This window comes from Malurus melanocephalus, unplaced genomic scaffold, assembly GCF_030028575.1.
Source record: "Malurus melanocephalus ecotype Western Australia unplaced genomic scaffold, MMel_1.1 scaffold_61, whole genome shotgun sequence".
NCBI lineage: Eukaryota > Metazoa > Chordata > Aves > Passeriformes > Maluridae > Malurus > Malurus melanocephalus.
Genome location: NW_026623293.1, coordinates 1847207 through 1868646, shown reverse-complemented (window position 1 = coordinate 1868646; position 21440 = coordinate 1847207).

Genomic DNA, 21440 nt, shown 5'->3' with positions numbered 1-21440 from the left:
CTCTGAGCACCCCTTTGGGGGCCCCGGAGGGGTGGCTACTCCCAGGAGGGAAGAGAAAGGCTTTGGGATCAACAGCTGGTTCCACAGGTTTTCTTTTTTTGTTTTTATAATTTTAAATAAATAGTTTTTCCCTTTTTTTTCTTTTCACTTTCCTCTCTGTGGAAAAGTTTGTCTCCAGGACCCAGGTGGGGAAAAGAGAGGGAGAGAGGGGGAGGTTTGCTGGAACTTGGGAGTGTTTTGCTCCCGCTGAGTTCATTCAAACCACGACAACAGCTCATGGCAAATGTGACCCTCTGTTCTTTCAAACCTGCACTGATAAGGCATGAGAGGAGGAGGCTGGACAGTGTGACTGTGGGCTTCCAAAACCCATTGGTASCATTAATGAGGTTGGTTTCTTTGCTGTGGTTGCTGTCAGTCGTGAGGTCMGGGGATGGGATGAATCTGGTCTGTTCATCAAAGCCTGAGGGCCAGGGAAGGAAGAAACATCGAGTGTGTCTTTGGAGAGCTGCCCCAGACCTGCCGGCTCTCAGGTCACAACTGGGGATGCTGGCCCAGTCTTGTTCTCTTACCCAAACACAAGCTCCAAGCCCGAGGGCTATGTTTGTGAAGAAAAATAAGAGAGGGATGTCCTGGCTTGTGTGGGTGTAGGCACAGTCCCTGGGAACAGGAGTCACCCCTCTCCCTCCTTTATCTAGCTATGGTGTTTGCAAAAACAGACAAGGATCACTTTCACAGGCCAAAATAGGAGCATGAGGACYAGCACATGTAGGGACTTGGCAAATATGGACCGTTTGGGGAAGAGCTTCTCATCTTTCACAAACTCACAGAGAGTACTTGTTTCCTTTCTTCAGTCTCGTTTCTCTAGGTGACCTTTGGCAAGGTCCTCRTCACCATTTTGCCTGGAGAGCACCATTTGCTCACTGGGGCTGGCCAGTAGCTGTTTTGGCAGCAAGGAGCAGAACAAGCTGTGTGCTCTCCTCCACACCCCTGTGCAGGCGTGCCGGGATCTGYGTGGCTGAAGCATTTCCTTCCAGGGCTCAGTGGGGAGGTTACCCAGTCATTTGGGCTGAGAGGCACCAGGGCAGGGCAGGACAAACCTGGCCAGRCTTGCCTTCTTCCTTTTGCACTGCGCTCACAGAGGACTTGATGAGAAAGGAAGAGGATTTTTGTAATCAAAACTGAACCTACCAACATTATTTTTATGATCTGTAGCATTGCTGTAGCCTTCTGCACCTCTAAATTAACACTTGCAAATCATGTGGAGATGCTCATAGATGACTTGTTGTTTTTTTTTTTTCTGGTTTCCATTGATTTAATTTTATTGCTAACTATGTGGCACACTGCTTCATTTTTGAGTGAAACATGTAGTTGCAAAGGAGGGAGGGATGAAGTGCCTTGTACCAGAGTGAAGCAGGATTTCACCCATCCCCCACCATGGTGGGGTGACAGGTCACTGAGCAGGTGGGGGGTCGGGGCTGCCTCCACACTGGGGAAGAAGCATCTCATGCCCCAGCCTTGTCTGCCATCARCCTGCTTGGGGGGGGAGGCTTTTCTCCCTTGCTTGGATTCATTCAATAGAAAGATTTTCCCAACAGACCCCAGGAGCTACAGAGGCTTCGAGGACAGGCAGTTCTGCCTCATTGAAGAACAGCGGTGTCTCTTACAGCACTTGATTTTAATGCCATTTTTAAAATGTGTGCAATGCTTTAGACATTTGCCTGTTTTTCATTAACCAGAATATAAAAGTGTGTAAATGGGAAGGGGGAGAGAGAGGGGGTCCATCCTTGTACAACTGATGCGGGAGCAGCAGCTGCGTGGGGTAACATCAATTGGTGCATGGGGAGGTGCTTTGTTTTCATAGTGATTTGTTTTTTTGTTGGTTTGGGKTTTTTTGTGTTTTTTTTTTTTTTCTTTAATGGCTAATACATTTTTTGCTGAAGGTTTATTTTTAGCTAAAAGAGAAATCATTGTTATGCCATGGCAACCAGAATTGGGAGGTAAGCTAGAGCAAAGTGGTCTGAACTAAAATATATCTGAAAGCATCCAAATTGATTAAACATCCTAAAAATAAAGATGATAGCTGTTAGGATAATACAATGCTGATGTTTGTGATTTAGAAACACAAACAATTACTGTTATGGCTTTTTTTTTTTTTTTCCTCCTAGTTACTGGCTGTGAAGAGAGGCCTGGAAAAGCATAACTGATAGTCATAAATGACTAATACTGCCAAAGGATTTGCAAAACGGGTGGGATGTTCTGCTGGAGATGTGAGGAAATTAGGCTTTCTCTTTTGAGATGCAATAAAACCTTCCTGCAACCTGTGCTCGAGTATCCAGATGCAGTACTGAGCCAATCAGCTGTTGGGAGGCAAAGGACATTTGGAGCAGGTTTCTCCCCTTCCTCACAGGGGTTTGTTTAATGTGTGCTGAGCCAAGTCCTGGCTGCAGATATCCTGGTGCCTATTGAGATGTTGGGGGTTATCCCTCACACGTACCAGGCAGCAAAATCCCTCTGGGTCCATCATGCCTCGTGTTTTTTCAGCAAACAGCAGAAGAGCTGCATAGAGTCTGATCAGAGCCTCATCCCTGGTAGCCACCTTGGGATGCTGAGAAGATGGGAGTGGGCAGTAGGTGACTGGCTATTTCAGGCACCTCTAGACTGTGGATGTGTAATTCAGTTCACATGCCAGTATGTGAAGACATTGTCCTTTTGAGCTGAGAAAGACAGAGATCCAACCCACAGATCAGAAGTAGGCCAGCATTGGCTTCAGACCACGTTACTTTGTCCTGTTGGATGCTGGAAGCCTCCATGAATGGAGACTGCACAACTTGTCAGGGCAAGATGGTTCAATCCCATTGTTCAATCACCCTTGCAGTATGTTTTTGTTCCCTACACCCAGTCAATCCCAGCTCCAGATTCTTTCATTCAAAACATTCTCCAATGTCAAATGCATTTAAACTCTTCCTCTTTATACCCTCTTTCAATCTATTAATTGAGTTTTGAAAGTCCTCCTTTCTCACTGGCCCTGAGCCTGGAAAACGCATTCACCCAAAATTACAGCAGAAGCTCTGGAATTAAACCTTCTTTCACAGCACCTCATAATTTAGTACTGCATAACTTTTATTACTCAGATGCTACTTGTTGAAAGCAAAAACACTTGGGGAATATTGCCATGGTCCAGAAAACACTTTAGACCATACTGGTTTTCTTCTACCTGTAGCAAATTGTCTAGTCAAGTATAAAATTTTGACAAAAAATGTCAATATTTGTGAATAACTTAATATTTTCAAAAAAACTTTTGACATGCTCTAGTATGTTTTAAATTATATGCACAACAGAGTCCTTACATTTTGATCTRTGAAAATAATTTATCCCTACTTCTAGTTAACACAGAATCAGTAAGGTCTGTGGGTTTTTAAATTTTAAATATATCCCCAAAATTACACATGAATCTTCTTCCAAAGATGTTCCATAATTAGACTCTTCTTGACCTGTTCTTTACAGATTCTTTTTTTCACCTTTTATTCACAGTGGTTGGATTGACCCTCTGTTCTAGTATCTATTTAGAGTTGTTTGACACCATGGGAAATACTCTTAATGAATACATTAATAATTATGCACACATTTAGAAAATCAAGCTTGAGCACAAAGGTGAGCGCCAAGTCTGAGCCAACAAAGTTTTCACATTAATGTTTCAGCAGGCTGGCATCATTTCCTCCGTTTGCAAAGGCTGAAGGGATGTGAAGCATTTTAGAAAAAGAAACCATCTTTGGTCCAAAGAGGCTACAAAGAAAGGCCTTGAYCTTGCAAGTGGCTTTGAGCAGATTTCTGAACCAGTGTGCATCTKATCATGGCAGCATGAACAAAGGGCCCAATCGTGGTTCTGTACCTCAAAATTTTCCTTTTCTGAAGGCTGCAAATCTAGATGTGAACCTCCATATATGTTCTAGGGGAGTCATCCTCTRCCTTGTTCCAGCGGGTCATCCTCCCTGCTCTGATCCCTCTGGATACCCTGGTGTCCCTACATTGCTCATTACAGTTGAAGAAATACTGGCAGCTACTGCAAGAGATGATGGTGGTGGCTCTCCCTGGCCCCAGCTTTGTCTTCTTGCCCTGGCCCAGGCTCAGCCATGTCCCTGTCCCAATCTCCAACCGCAGRAGGAGTGTTTTGTGCCAATTTATCTCCCTGAAGGGGTACAAGGGCATTAGTGAGAGGTGGAGAGAAGAGTGGGTGTGGCTTTTTGTGGCTGGTAGTCGTTACGTGGGAGCTGATGTGTGTTACTTCATACTTCTGTCGCATCCAGGATAGGAGCCACAGCATGTGGCCTGGACCCAGTCTGGATATCTATGTGCTGAGAGCATAGGTGTGGTTTCGAAAGGTCAGTATGGACCCAGGCAAACATGGGCTGAGCTTAAGATGAGCCATTATCTTGAGGGGTTTGCTGCCTGAGGTCTCTAARATGKTTYCCCCAGGGCTGTGAAATAACWSRATGCTTTTTCAGACGGGCAAAACCWGGAGAGGAAGCAKCTGTGGGGTCTCTTTCCCCCAGAGCTGCTGGAAGGTGGGCCTAYCAGGCACTCAGACTAGGGCAGTCATCAAAAGCCAGGGCTTCCGGCATCCCCATCCTACCAAGGTGTCCACCTTGCACCTCCTTCTCCTACACATCCCCATCTTTCCTTGGGATGAGGGTCTCTTAGGGTCATGGAGGCACAACCCCTCCCTTGCCCAGGGCCAGTAGAGGTGGCTGTCTTTGGTCTCCATTTGTAAAGCTCTCACCAGCACCTGGACTCTCAGACGCTGTGATAATGAAAATAAGATGAAATAGTACTTGGTTCATTTGGTGAAACTAAAATTGATTTTTAATTTTTAATAGGTTGACTCACCACTCGTGGGCATTGCAGACAGTAGTTAAAAACTACTTTGCACTGGAGTCAGAAAGTCAGAACTAATTAAAGTATATGTCCACAAAAGCACTGCTAATAGACTGAAGGGAAGACCTTAATTAGAAATTTGGGAGGTAGTAACCCTCCTGTTAATAATGCTTAAATGACATTTGGGAGCCATGCAAAATAAGTAAACAGCTTTTCTCTGCATAACTACAGTTAAAGACAGGAGACCAGAAGAACATTGTAAATAGGGTCTRGATGCTGCCACTCTGGAGCTGAAACAACCTCCTCCTCAAAGCAGTCTCACTCTCCACCTAGTAACAAAAAGCACTGCAGCACTTTAAAAAGTCTGTGGAGTAAGGCAGCAAGGTGACTCCAAGGACTGCGAGGCATGAGCAATAGTATGCAGGAGCTAGAACACCTCAGCCTACACAATATGACTTACCTCCGCTCTTAAAGCAAAGCTCCAGGCRCATCTTCGGTTATCTGGCAGGCACAGCCAGCCAGGGCTCGCAGAAATGGAACTGAAACAAGCTAAATATTTCAGGCATGTYAAAGGCGATGCAGAGATCTGGTAATGACCCATGCTGAGGAAATAACCAGGCTAGGAAAATAAAATGCTTTATGATGTTTCATTTCTATTCAGAAGAAAAATAAAATAAGAATCTGTTTATAATGTGCCCCTCGAAACTTTCTGTGTTAGAAAACCTGGACCGTACTGTAAATCAAAAATCACCTGCTGTGACAGACCCCAGTGTAATCTGTTCTGGCAAACCATCCCAAACTCTTTTTTTCCCCCTATTCCAGTCAGTTCCTGTGGCCACGGCTCTGGGGCTGGAACAGCTTGGGGGGAGCCACAAGGATCCATGGGTGACCTGAGAGCATCTGCCACAACACCCTCAGCTCCCTCAGCACCTGGAGCCAGGGCAGGGACCGTGGGTGCCGAGTGTGCTGCAGGAGTTGTCTTTCGAAGAGAGCTGTCTCAGAGCTGAGACATTAAAAATAACCATCAACGTGTTCAGACACGACAGCTCTTACACAAAAGAAGTTCTGTGAATTTCACCATACCCTTTGTGTTGTGGCTGCCAGTGCAGAAACCTGCCTAAATTACCACATTGTTTGGGGAAAAAAGAATCACACAGATTCAAAGTGTGATASAATAATGAAAAGGAAAGGTGACTTATTTTTAGCATATTATCAGAGGACTGAGAGCTGTCCCCTTTCTCTTCTAACCCATGAAACAATAGTAGCCTGAAGTTTGAGGTTTCATGATCGCTGGGTGATGTGAGCTATATAAGCCAAAAATATCAAAATGTTGTCTGTTTGCTGATGCCTGGCAATTTTGTAGCACCCTTTCCTAGGCACTCCTTGCAACAAGACATAAATATRCTGTACCAGAAATATTTTAAAATGGAAAATTTTATCGAGGTCACAGTTCTTGCATGTTTCTGATTTTCATATTAGCAAGCCAATTTTATTTTAATTTTTGGAAACTTTCAACTACTCATTTAAGAAATATCAAATATGGATAATTACATGGGAGAACACATTAACAGCAGGCTTATCAGAAGYCTCAGCCAGGAGCATCCTTCAGAGTTCTGCATGTTCAGCAACTATTCCTTCCACCCCCACAAAGCAGCCACCACGGCAGGGGGAAGATGAGAGCTTAGTTACAGTCTGGAAGCTGCACCTGGAGCATTTAGGGTCTTCAACCTCTTTCACTCCCAGTCCTTATTTGTGGAGTCTTGTCTTGGGGGCTGACAGAAGACCAGGTTGTGTTCATGGCATTTTTCTCATGGCACTCTTTGTTACACATTTCTAAACTAAAAAAAAAAAAAAAAAAAAAAAAAACCAAAAAAAACCCCACAAAATTAACCCAGCACAAGCTATTACAGGTCTTGAACAATGACCAAAAACCTGCAAGCTTTGACATTAAAACAACTTTGTATTGTCTTCCACCTTCTTTTTGTAGTGCAGAGCCTCTTGCCACCGTACATTTTCCTACATCTTTTAAAAAATTGAAAACCTCACCGTAGAGCAGTACCTGCTGCATCCCTGTTCTTGAAGAGTGAATAGTCAACATTTTGCTTAAATCACAGGTAGGAGAGGCCATTTTAATCTGCTKCCTGACATGACTATTTCCAATCTGCATGGTTGTAAAATAAAAGGTTGCTAATTTCTGTTAAAACAAGGCTGTTGTGCCCAAACGCCCCGCAGAAAAAATACGATAGACATTACAGGGAAGCTGGCATCCCACCACCAGGAAAAGCTGAGGATAATCTGTTCATGTGCTCTTGCTTCGCTTCACAAAGGCCTTCAAGAGAAGAAATGAAAGGCAACATAGCAGGCTGGTATTAAGCAGCCTCAGCCATTCAGATACTTAGCTGAATTATCAACTTCATCTGAAAAGAATTCAAAACCARACCATTGATGGTAATTATCAACTGCACTTTGTGGGCTTTCAGTCTAATGAATACACAAATGAAAAATCAATGGAGGAGGCTTCCAAAAATGAACATGGCAACAATCTTGATCTTAGAGTTGGCTCAAAGACAGCTCCTCCCAAATCAGCTCTAAGGCTGTGTTCTTACTGTACATTTCTGTTAGCTCATTGCAGGGCTTTCCCTCTGAGGAACTCATTAGTCCTTTTATTCAYAAAATAAATGCAAGTTTAATTTTCMAATTTAAAAAGTRTTAAAATTATTACATCTCCAAATCCCCAGTTAAAAATGGTTAGAGATCAAATCAGTCAAAGGCTGAAAATGATTCCYCATCTTCTGAGGGTCAACTGAAAAATTTGCTCAGAATGAAGCAGACACACTGAATAAAACTTTAAATAAAGAGGATTAAGCTTTGCAAACCWCAAAACTCGGCTGAACCTGCAATTYAACATTATAAATTGCCAAGTTCATCTCTTTTTAGCTGGAGAGATACAATATACATTTGTCTTTGTTACAAAGAGGTTCTGCAGCTCTGAGATGAATACTCTGTGGGACTAACAATGGCTAATCATGTCCAAAGGCTGGGGGAAGGCACTGATCCCATCCCTCCGGGGTTATTTTGCAGGCTCTATTACCTCTGTATGGCACAGTCAGGCAAACTTTTGCTACATATCTGGTATCGATTCTGAATTATGTCTTGTATGGAAAAATACCTTGGCAGGGAAAAATTCTGTTTCAGCCAGCCTTAATTATCTRTGAATTCTGAGGAATATTCACTGCTTGAGAGAAAACTTGAGAAAATTTGTGCAACCATCAGTCAGAAAATCAGCACCAGTCAAAAAACCACTCCCAGCAGTCATGACAGGTTTCTGAGGTGTGACGTGACTTAAATTTCCTTCTTTTGTTTATCTTTTACCCCAGGTCAGAGTCTGGGTCTGTCTGCATCTTCCTGCTATTTGCACCCCACTGCTGAATAGAACATTCCCTCACCCCATTGCCAGTGTGTGCAAGCCCAACTCATTGCCCAGATAAAAAGAAAGTATTTTAAAAATTTGGGGTTGAACATAATATTTAATTTGATTCAGCAAGTTCTTTATATTTGTCCAGAATTCAGAAATAGATTGATTTGGGATGGATCCAAAATGAAATTTTGCATTTGGTGTAAACACAATATTGTAAAAGCAGTGATTCCCACAGCCTCTTCTTCCTGACAGTAATTGAAGCTGATCTCACATGGCACATTTTGTGCTGCTGCTGCTGCCTTCATTGATTACATTTTTCTGCAACCAAGTAGTTGCATCCATATGGAAGTAAGAGAAAAACTTGGCATGATCTTTTAAGGAACTTCAGGTCAAGTCATAATTTGGCTGCCAATAGCTCAGAGGCAAACACATCTGCTATTATCCACTCAGCAGCAGTTCTTCTGTATCGGCTTTCCAGCCATAAAAAAAATAATTGGTAATTAGGAAGCCTTGGGACAGAAAGAAGTGGTTGGATGCTGACTGAGACAGGCATTCTTAAAAATACTTGCTGTTTATTCCCACAATATAATTCCTTCTTTCACCACACTCTAGAGTGTAGAGCAGAAGCAGCAAACTTCTCACAGCTCCCCCATAGGTGCAGAGCAGCTCTGTTTGGACAATTACAGTTTCTTCCTCGTAATTTTAAACTTGTCTCAAGCTCCTGCTTCTAACTTTAGTGTTATCACCACAGAAACATCTTTTATGGTTGTTTAATCACCCCAGCCAACAGAGGGCTTCTTATGAATTTCCTTGTGTTCTGTCTCTTCCAATGTTTGCAAAGTTTGTTTCTCAAACCATGGCTTGATCAGGACTGAGACAGGTTGAAGAGGCCAAACTCACTGTTGCCCTGGCTGGTGGCCACAAGAGCCTGGGGATGATTCACCCACACAGGGCATGATGTCCAGATGTCCAGATGACAGTGGTTTTCTGCCACTCTGCCTGTCAAGGGTGCTAATTGGCACTGCTGACTTTCGTCTTTGAGGGCTGGACCACTTTTTCAACAGGCCATTAAGAACTGGAAAATCTAGGCACATTGGAGAGCAAAGGCAAAGGAAAGAAAAGTTTCTGCAGGGCCTATTTCATTTTGACTTCACTGCTCTGAGCAGTTTGCACCTTTGAAGAGGCAAGCCTGCAGAAAGAGATGCAGCCTCTCCATGTGGGGAATAGACTGTCAGATGCTTGCATTTCTCTTGGCCCTCACCTGGAGCAGGTAGCTCAGACCAGCCAAATGAGAAGCACATGAAAGCTGGTGAGCCCACATCGATGCCTCTCCAACTGGGAGAGCTTCTCAATTCCTGGTTCTATGAAGTAGAGCAGTTAAGTATAGCTTATCCAGATAAAAGGACTTTCCTTCTGAGAACATGAATTAACARGCAAGTTATAACTAGTGCCTGATTTTAAGTCTATGCTTCTAGCATATMATTATCTGGGTTCCTCCTTCTTTTGGGTTTTTAAAGCCATGAAACCCACCACCCTGGTGAGATCTATGTGCCAATCCCAGCTGGAAAGTGCTGTGCCCCCACAGCACCCACCTGTGCCCCAGCATTCAAGCCTCTTTTCAAGCAAAATGTAGAAACAAAACCCACAGAAATGCAACCCTCATCTGTGGGAAAAGATGGGTGGGGAAGTATTACAAAAATATCGAAAGTTCTGCATTATAATGAACCTTTGCTCTTGGAGACACATATAAAAGAAGTTTCATGGTTTCTTGCACTGAAAAGTAAAGTTGCAGCAGTTAAAGTTTGTTAGACCTGGGAAGTTTCAAAGCAGTTGAAGGATGAGATCACTGTTCTTCAAACAGCCATGTTTGGGCACGATAAGGTAGGAAGGTGCAACTAAACCAGTTTTTGGTCAGCTGCCCCTGAGCCCATTGACCTCCCCTGGTGGTACACGTACCAGAGCTTGAGCAGCCTGGGCTCTTCATTGTTGGCAACTAAGGAAATGTGGTTTTCTCTATAATCAGCTGCAGGTAAATTGTTGTAAAAAGTTTTATGGAAAGAAGTTGTAGTTAAGACAATTTCTAACCTAACATTTCATCAGCACGTCATACAGCACACTTGGAAACTGAGCTTGATCCTTTCTTCTGTCACAAAGATGCACAGARTAGCTCTAGAGGTTCACAGCTCTGCTGCACAAGCCTTTGTATGCTTCCCATATGTCACTGCCAAGAATGCACAGTTTAAAAAATAAAGGGAACAAATCTATGGACAAAAGAAAAATACCAGTTAAAGGGACCTCTTACAGGGTCACCACAGGGCAATTTGTCTTTTCGTGTCTGGTCACCTGAGCAAAATGAGGTCATCGCTCTCTCTGGCAGTTTAGGAGAAGCCAATGCAACTAACTTTGAGGAGAAGACAACTAAGTCTAGAGACAAGATGAATGTGAAATGAGAGTGACATGGTGAAGTCCATTGTAAAGCCTGGAGCTGATCCTAGMCATTCCCAGAGTGCCTTTAGTGCCTTAATTGTGGAATCAGCACAGATGAATGAGGTCTTGGATTAGTTTTATTTGGAATAGATTTGAGGATCACAGAACAGAATGGTGCCCAGATTCTTGCAGCAGCACTAGTATGTAATGACTTTGAACTGATGTGTTCAACTGTATAGAAATTTCTCTTGRAAGAATTCACTCCTTGGCAGATTGGTTTTTGAGAAAATGTAGCTGTGGTGTGAGGGTTTATGGTTGCTATCTCCATCTCACAAGATAAATTAACATCTCGCCCCAAATTCTGTGTGGCTGGGCAATAGCCTGGGAAGGTTGAACACCAAGGTGGGCAGTGCTGAGCATCCAGCGCAGTCCCAGCCAAGGGGAGAAGCAGGAAGGGCTGCAGCCATCTGCCACACAKTTGGTTGACCCGCCTGGGATTAATCTGTTCTCGAGAGGACACACAAAGAAAATGTGTCAGTGTCCTCCAGCCTACCACCACTAATTAACTGGCATCGTTGCTGATATTAATTGATACTCTTGCTGCTGCAGGAGAGAAGCCAGAAACCAAGCAGGGATGTCTGTCTCCTCCTTCTGAAAGGGAGCCTCTTGCAGCATGGGCTGAGATGTGTTAGCAAAAAGGTGAGAAGAAGCCATGCCAAGCCACTGCCCAGATGGCACCTGCTGTGTGGCAGCATGGAGGATGCCAGTCCCACAGGGGGATGTCAGTCTCATGGAGGACCTGAGTCACACACAGAAGGTTTGGGAAAGCCTTGCCCTCTGGTCACCAAAGCAAGATAACTGTGCCACAGTGCCACAGCAGATGTGCCATAGTCAGCAGATGCATAGAAGAGTCAGAAAGCTGACCCCTGTTGCAGGCAACTGTTGTTATTTCAAAGCCATGTAAAATGAAGACATTTGATCCATCTGACTTTACAGCCATTGTTAAACCTCACTGCTGTAGCTGCCTGTCCATCCAAGAACCCCTTTTTGTACAAATCAGAGGTTGGCTTTGGGGTGTGTTAACTCTGGTACAACTTGTCCAATTTTTCAAGGAAATCTGAGTAAAAAGAATAATTTTCTTATCTCTAAAAGTGATGATGATACTAAGGAAGCCTGGGACGGAAAACAGAACACTCCTCCTCTTGGGACACTGTGATGGCTGATGCTACACTCCCCAAAATAATCAAGTTMCTTTCTATGTGAGAAAATATTAGAGAATGGTGACACTGACCAGTGTTGTTCTGCAGATGTGGCCATGCCAGCTGTGAACGCCTCCTCCATGCATGTTTCTGCCTCTGCTTTGGTTCAGGTGAGTTGGGTTGGTGCAACCAGCTGGAGACACACAACCGCAGAGCTCTCCTGAAGTCCCTGAAGATGCCCTTGTGCCACCCCCTTTGCCAACACAAGCATGAGGGGGAGGTGGTAACTTCCCTTGGAGAAGTCACAACATTTAGCTGGAGTCAGCATGGTTTTCCATCATCTGATCAGTTTGCAAAGCCCCACAGAGTGGTCAAAACAAGATGGGGAYGCAAGGGACAGAGATTGATGGGGCGAGCCTTGCCCTTCGTGCTGCCCTCCCAGTGCCTGCTTCCCTGCAGCCATTCCTTCACCACACCTCCTCCTGTTCCCTGGCTCCGAGAGCACGCACAAGTCCAGCCTACATTCGCCACATGCCATGGAGAAATGAGTCAGTCATTAAGGCTTTTAACAGTGACGCAAGCACAACTGACACACGTGTATCTAGTGCGTGGGATAGGAGCAGCAGAAAAATGTTGTGCGAGTGAGTGGTGTGCCAAATTTGTTTTTACTTGCTGCAAAGRAAAGTTTTGTCCATTATCAGTGAGCAATAAGCAATTTTAATAGGGTTTTTAGMTGCGATTTTATAGTAATCTATTCTMCAAATGAACTGGTCTGTGGGGTAAATGGGGAAAAATTTTTTTTAGAAAGACCAAGAATAATGAGGCATGTTTAGCTATTCTGATTCATGGATTTGATTTCTCTGTCTTTCCTGGAAAATAGACATTTGATAGGAAACTTCTGTCATTGCTTCCCTCAGATTTGGATGGGATGAGTTTGCCTCTTATGTAATTAYTCTGATGTGCCAAGGTTAGTGGCTGCTGGTCTTACAACTAGAGAATAAAGATAGGTGATCTAAAGTGTGATTTGGGTGAGGAAATAAAGGCCTACTCAGCTTTCAGCCAGTTAGGTCTAGGTGCTGAATTTTACATGCTATGGGGTTTGCCTGCATTTTGACTTGTTTTCAAGAAGTTTACAGTGCCTCTGTATCTTCCATTCTCAGAGAAGATCTGGGGTTTTTCTGGCATGTAAGCATTCATGGATTATTATGCTTCAAGGTATGAATAATTCTCATAAATGATAGYTAGACTATCTCAGCCTGAGACMTCTTCTTCCACTCARTTTGGAGTCTTTCMGTTAAATGCAGGAYMCTCAGGCTGAGTTTSCAAACCCMCCTGCTGCTTCCACCTATYTGTGTCATCTCCCACCAGAAAAAAWTSMYYMWTTTWRSMRRKWWRRMMMYYMRRMMMMAMMWTTWWKGSSYKGRAARWWKKRRRAMMKGRARRAWTTTTTTTCATGCCAWGCATCTTTCCCCTTGTCCCTGGCTGTGGTTGTGGCTAACCCAGTGATGCACTGAAGGATCTCAAYTGACAGCACTAAGTGCAACCACTGCAAAGCTGCTTTCTTACAGTGCTGAGAAAGGAAGACCTTGGGGGGGACCCAGGCYTCACCTGCTGCCCTGCCTAGAAACTTCTCCCCTTGTCCCTCTCTTACTGCCCATTTTCACAGAAGGAGGTGGCCCCATGAGCTGCTCATATGTTACCTCAAACTCAAGGGAAGCTTTGGGATGTATATAGCACATAATTCCCTGTTACAGGTCTCTGCCAATGAGGAAAAGATGGTTTCTGGAATGCATCCTGGTTGCTTACAGAGAGAGGAAAATTTGTAGCTGGAACTGCTCAGGATGTACAAAGGATCTGGCAGAGTGAAAGCAAAACCTCTCTGCAGAAAACATTTGGCATCTCCTCTCCCCAGAAGCCCATAGACTATTRCACAAACTGGGCTCTGCAAATATCCCAGCATATCTACCAGGGGCAGTCTATAGCTGCTTGCATTACATCTAACTAAGACAGACATTTTTTTGTCATTCCTCTTTGTCTTGTATCACAGGAAAGTACATAAAGAGTTAAGATATAGTAATAGATTCCACAGGCCTTCTTTTTTTTTCTTTTTTTTTTTCTCTTTTCCAAAGGCTAATTTAGATTTATCACACCAAGCTGGGAACGTTTTATGGGACCTCTGACTTAAAATATTGGCAACACATCACTGCAGAGGTCTCCCTTTCCTTTTCAAAAAACCATGGAAATACCAAGCTAAAACAGCCTGAGATGGTCAGTCAGCTGTCTGCTATTTGAATCCCACGAAAACTCAAATACAGCTGCAGGTTCAGCTTTGTTCTGGTCAAGTATGGSTGTCCTGGAATGTACTCCTTTACATTGGGGCATGAATAGTGTCAAAATTAATGCTGTTCTCTCAGCAGTATGGATTAAAATCTGTTTGACAGTTCCCTAAAGGCATGAGGAAATGGGGAATTATTCAGGAGAGAATTTCTTTCTAAGGTGGCCCCACAAAGATCAGTTACTGATGTTATTTTTTTCTACTGAATGTTTAAGTCAGTGATTTGGGGAGAGAAACAAAAAAATAAATCATAACTAAGAAACTTTGAGGTGGCAAAAAAATCATGCACTAGTTTGAACAGAAGAAACCCAAGGGCATTTTAACTCAGACAAATATGAAACTGAAAACCTGTAACTGCAGAACATAGGTTGCACTTACAGAACTCTAATTTGCAGGTGTATTTTGATATCCTGGAAAAGGTCTGAGCATCATAAAATGTACCCACTGCTATTCAGTGGCCTGTGCTGCACCAGCAGAGCTGAAGAAGCTTTGATCAGCGGCTGTAGAACCAGGACAGGCTCCAGGAGGAGGAGCAGAAGAAGGAGGAGGAGGAGGTGGAGGATGCATCCATCATCCCTGCGTCAAATACAATTGTTGCTGCAGTGGACTATCCATTACCTGTACCCTGGTCAAGCAGGAGGACACTGAGAATATGAGATGTGTTCAAAAAAAAAAAAAAANTGAGCATCAACTTCATTAACCAATTTGTTTAACTATGAGGTTTTCCTTTGCTGATTTCAGGTTTTTGAACTGAAGAGGAAGAATTCACTTCTCAGCATAGCTGCTCCCTCACAGACAGAGTCAAGACTGTGTCTGTACCTAAAGGGTTTTTTTTTTTTCTAGACTGTGCTATTGCCTTTGGCAGCAGTAGAGCTTGAGAGACATGTACTTGACTCTACTGGAATTGTTATCAGCAGTGATCAAATATATTTTTGATTTGTAAGCAAATCCGCACATAGATGTTTTAAAATGCAAATGTATTAGTCTTTTCTTTTTATCTGCAACCTATCTTTTCTTAAGACAATTTGAAGCAAGCTACATTTTCCACTGAAAATTTAATGTTGAAAGTAAGATGTTAACAGTGTCTAATTTCAGGCTAACAGGTTAAAAATGTTCTAGTATCAAACCTTCATTCCACCAGGGCTGCTACAAACACAGGTCTCATCCTCATTCTGTCATGTGTCAGAAGCCCTGGACTCAGACGAGCATTGGAAAATCTCCAAGATAATAGCAGTGGAAGACCCTGGAAGTTTTGAGTTTGGCAGGTGATGTAAAAAAAAAAAAAAAAAGCCAAAAGAAAAGGAATATGATAGGACAAATATGCTAAATAATTAAATCATCCAGGTACTCCATCATTTTTACTCAAGTGGAAGGAAGAATTATGATCACAGCCTACAACTACTAATGTAAGGAGAAGAAGTTTGAAGGTTCTTTATTCTTAAAAAAGTGTAACARCAGGCAGTGGCCAGGTGTTGAAAGCAGGAAACTTCAGAGGAGAAACATGGCACAAACCATTAAGAATGTGGGGTCTCTGGGTCTGCTTAGCTTGCTTGGTTTCTGCAGTACTGGAATTTTTTTTAATGGATTGAACATTTCTAGAACAGATGCTCTTGCTCCAATTAATTTGAAGAAAGCTTATCATCTGCCATATGCAGACAGTTAGAGATGGTCACTACCCATTCCCTCTGGATTTCTAATTTATGAGAATAATCCCCAAATTATTGCACATGCTTGATACATATTTGATGGGGCACAGAGTTCTATGACCTATGTGTGAGAGCTGATACAAKCATGCCCTGGTGCAAGAAGGACTGGCTTGCTGGTTTACTTGAACTGAGACATCTACATTCTGCTTGCAGCCTATTTTGGGCACTGGTTACATGGTGGCAGCATCCTCAGCGAGGSGACACAGGCCTCTTGTGCCCCCACTCCAGCTGTCTGGGAGCTAGAGCAGGGCAGGCTGGCTGGGCTGCTCGTGTCTGCTTGCCAGGGACCAGGGAGACATCCCACGCTTCATGTGATCCGACCAGGATTTGTGAATAATAAAGGCCCATTTTGTAAAGAACTGCCTCGGTGTTCTCCCGAATGCGGGAATTAATTCCAGCACCCTCCATGTGGCTTTTAGCAAAGAGAACAAAAGGTTTTGGAAAAGCTCAGAGCAAAAAACCAACATATAAATGTACAGGAAAGGATGAGGCAGGAAGACTTTTGTGGTTAAATCAGTTTGTAACACTGACATCCTGGAAGCACTGCATTGTCAGGGGATTTTTTGTGCTCCATTTTTTTTAGGAGTCCTGAGTCCTTGGTCAGAAGGAAATGCCATCCCGAGGTGAGAACATGGGAAGCATCAAATGGATTTTGTTCAYAGTGAGAATCCCAAACAATGCCAGTGCTAACAAACTGAAGAAAAAAAAGAAATGAGGAAGCTGGTAGATGCGTAAGGCACACTGTGAATGACACACTGCTAATAAAACTAATTCCCTCTCTGAACAGGAGCGGATCTCACAAAAGCGTCTCTCCTTTGAACAGGAAAGCCTGAATGAACTAAGAAATTGTGCCTCTCATTTAACCTTTTTGTGTGAATGAATCATAGTTCTGGTACAGGAAGTTTAAAAAAGGTCTTTCAAAAAAAACTTACAGTGAGTTAACAATAAAATTTCTGTGCAAAGCATGCAATAAGTTCTTTATGTTAATCTTTGTTGCAAATTGACCAGTACTGTTTGCTCCTGTTTTGGTCTCATTTTATTTCCTGTGTCAAGCCAAGAAGCTGCAATTTGAGGGGTGCTTTACAGTAAGCCCGAGTGTGTTGATATTTGCATAACAGTAGCTTTTCAGGGAGGCTCTTGTTTTCCACAAACTGCACAGCTTCCTTACACGGTATGAAAATCTTGATTGGATTTTCATGCCATTAAAATTTCTGTCCCTTAGGCACCCAACCCTACAGATACCTCAGCAAACCTTCAGTTTCATTAACAGCCCCGTTGAAGACAGTACAGTGACCAAAGGGTGTTCAGTGTAAGCAAACATAGTCCCAGGCTCTGGTGTGTGATTTATCCATTCCCAGCTCAGACAGATGAAGGATGGGGGATAGAATGAGGGGGATGCCCCATGACAGCCCTCTGCCACAGCTCTCAGCTGAGAACCTAGTTCTTGTCTGAGAAATGAGGGGAACTCCACGCAGATAGTGATGATCATTTGATCCTGTGAATGGTCCAGCAATGCTCAAAATGATCTCTAATGTCATCTTTTACTTGCACAATGTGCAAAACTTGGGTGTATTCATTGTGGACAAAATGGGTTTTTCCCAAACATTAATATTCTTCACTAGTTAGTTTTGACAGTAAGTGATAACTAATAGACAATGCTAATCCATTATTGAGAATTTCTTCTGCATTTCATGTTGATTAWATTATAGTACTTTCAGAAATAACTAATATATAAGTTATTAATATGTCCAACTGAGAAAAATCATTAAATCATCATGACACTCTTATCACAGGTCYAAAATAAAGACTTCACTGAAATCTAGAGAGAAATTATTTATCTACATAGAGAAAATTACCAGTGAACTTAGAGCATGGTTCATTGCTTCTGTTAACTGAGGAGTTTAAGGCAGATAATTTCACAATTGGCATGTTAGGTTATTCAAGCTAACCTATTGCTCAGTATTGTACCATTTTTGTTCATAGATATCTGTAAAGAAATTTAACAGCAAAATTCTCATGGAAATACCTGCAAATGAGGTACTGACTTTCCAAATACATTTGCATTTTGGAATTGAAAAATCACTGTTTGCATCAAACCTCCTCCCGGTGCAGACACAGCAACAGCTGTGTTCCAGGGTCACTTCTCCCTTTCCCATGAACAAGACAACTCACTTTTGTCCCACCAGCAGCTTGTGACAATCATCCTCCTCACCTTCTCAGCTGTGGTGTGCCAAGGCCCATTTCCCTTCCCCACACCAAAGATCGAGCAGGTTGGCCATGCTCTGCAGAAGCCACAGATGCAAAGTGTCTGGGAAGAAGGACTCCCTGTCACYCTGCTAGCTCTAACGTGCCTCTCCATGACACACTGAGGATGTACCACAGGCTGTTTGAAGTCTGCATGAGTGCCAACTTTGGCCATCATCCCTTAGTCTTTTGATTCATAATATTCAGTGCAATATCTTGAATCTTCCTTAGTGCCYGTTCCTCATTAAGCAAACCACATATTATCATAGCAAGCAACCCTCCCAGCCRTCATTATCCCAGCCATTAGGTCTTTTTCAGCCTCTTCATTACTCAGTCACACAGATTTGCCTTATGACTACATTTATTACTTATATTTTGACACATGAAGACATGCAGTATGTGATGATGACTCAGTCATCATTATCCCCAAAATTATTGTCTTTAATTTAAATATATGGAGTCTTTCAGTGTCCATATACACTCTTCTGCAATTCACTTCCTGCAATAATTTTTGCATGCTTGTCTTTCCATTTCATATATATAAATTTCTTGTATTAAATCTGAGCAAAGTTAATAATCCTGAAAATGTTCAAAATCAAAAAGCATTATAGTTTTAAAGCAGTAAAAATGTTAAATAACCCTTTTGAAAGTGCGTATTAATCTCCATTTGCATAGCCTCTGAACTTCAACACTTTCCTTTATTTTCATTAAAATTGGCTCCTGACCATAAACTCAATGATAAGTTGAATACATAATGTACYTAAAGAGTCCTGGTGTTTAAACAAGTTGTGCTACCATAGTTTTTTTCTCACAATTTTTGCAGGTTTGCTTCTGTGCCCGTGCCCGTCTTGTCTCMCATTAGTGCAGCAGCACCCAGAGGGAAGGAAGGGGGAGGTCAGACTGAAATGCAGGTGCCTGTTCCCACACCCTGCTCAAAAGCAGAGTCCAGGGGAACCTGCCTCAAAACTTTTTGGGCCAAAAGGGCAGGAGAAGCATTGTGAAGGGGCAGAGGCTCAGAGGARCTGCAGCAGTTCCAACACGCTGAGCAGCCCAGCAGCGAGACGAGGTTTTAGGTGCCTTGCTCCCTTCTACTCCAGTGCAAACCAGACTTGGTTTCACAAAGATTCATTCTACAAAGCTCCTAGTTCAGGGCACAGTGGAAATTATAGTATCCTTGATTTAGAAGCAGGAGTTTTTGCTTTTTCATGGTCTTGTCATTCTTGCTCTTCTTTTTCTGTTCTTGCTTGCTGTTCACTTCTTTCCCTCTCATTTAACACTGCAAGAAAAAAAGACAAGAAGCCTTTTTTATTTAAATGGCAAGAAAGGCTTCTGAGCAATTTTTTTGTACAAGGAAGTCAGTTCTTGTTTTCATCTTCKTGTGAGTTTCCCTGTGTTCCTGGACACCTGATGGTGTCCTTTTTTTCATGGTATTCATTGGCATCCCTCATGAGGCAACACGCTGCCAGTCTGATGGTGTCCCTGAGCTGTGCCTGCCCTTGCAGCCCTGAGCTTCTCCTGTCAGGTCTGGTGTCACCCTGTGCTGTCCCAGGACCCAGCAGACCTTCTCATGTTAGGTTTCTACAGCTCTTCAGTGAACTACAGTTGGAAAGAGATGGYCTTGTGCCCAGGAACAGTGTAACAGAGCATTTAAGCAGGAGCTTAGCAAATGTCTTGCTGAGTGAGGTTACTCTCATGTTCTGTCTCAGATAGATGGGGAGCAGAAGGCTGAACATCTCCTGGGGTCATGCCTTCCCACCTACTCTCCTTACGTGAGGCAAAACTACCAGGAGYCGTTCAGTTTCCCAAAACCTTTTACTCTGCCTCTCTGTGTGTTCACCTTTTGGAGGTCTGCAGTCTGCTTTTAAGAATCACAAAACTAATGTTTAMATTTGTGTTAATGATATCTCTTTCTATGTTTCTACTGCTAATCCTTCACACGTTACCCTCCCTCACCATCTTCATTACCCAATGTCCAATATTGAGTAGGCACTCTTGTGATTTTTAGGAGACTGAACTTTTTAAGCATGTGGAGCACTTTGTCTTTCCTTTATGACATTGTAAAATGCCATGGTCACAGATATTTAGATGTGAAAAGACTCAATTTATATTAAGCAAATGACACTACTGGGCTCTCTTTGCTTTTCCTCCTACTAATTTTAGTTCAAAGCCTCTTCTAATACAGTATAGCTACACCTTTGCCAAATAAAAGRGTTCCATTTCATAACTGGCACTTAGGAGAGGAAAGAGAAAATGGGCAGCAAATCTTGTCCTTCAGAGAGCTTTAAGATCTGCCACAACAATTTCCATGTATTTGTACTCCTGAAAAAGGACCATTTTAAACTAAAACTTAGCAGTTTGAAGTGAGAAATTAAGTATTTGCCTTGAGGTCCATTCTGGAAGTGGAGAAGAGACATTTCACACGTGTGTTTCTCAGCCCATAGTGCAATAGCACAGGCCACGGAATGGGAGTAAGTTTGACACAGGGAAGGCTGTTCCCAGATGGAAGTGCCCCTTTAGATGTGTCCAGCTCATCTGGGATGGTGTGCTAGCCAGCTGGCACAAGCACTTTAAATGTTGATACCTCCAAAACCACTTCTCCTGAAGGAAGGGACCATTTAGGAGCATACATTGCCTTCACTCCTGTAATCAAATTTCCCTTATGTATCTAAACAGACATCCAGATCCATTCTACATATTTGATTTAGCCAACACTCTTTCCCTATGACTTTGTGTGCTCAAAGGAAAACCTTTATGTAAAAAAAAAAAAAAAAAAAAAAAGCCAAACCATAATACTTCAAGAAACTCACAGCCCTTAAAATTAGATTTGCCTGAATAGGCAGCAGTCAGAAAAAAACCTCCCTTGCCTCCTCTTTTGTCCTTGCATGGCCTCTTCCATCTTCTCTGCTCTTTTTGTCTGGGCCCTTCCTGAAGCTTTTCTGAATCATGTGTTATTGCATTTGACATTTTGGGTCTTGGGCTGCGTCACTGATCACACAGAGAGGAATTCTACAGCCTGGCTTCCAGGCTAGGCTGCAGTTACCTGAGGTGACTGCTGTACCCTGAATTAAGCACTTCTCTATTTTTTTCCTGTGTTTAAATTACAATTCCAAACAAGAACTTTGAACACATAATTTATCATCATACAAGCAGCAATATGCTTCAGCATCTCATCTGAATTTGTATTTTGGCCTTGTAGCTCACTTCTAGGTGCTTTCAAGAAGTTCTTGCGTATTTCTGTG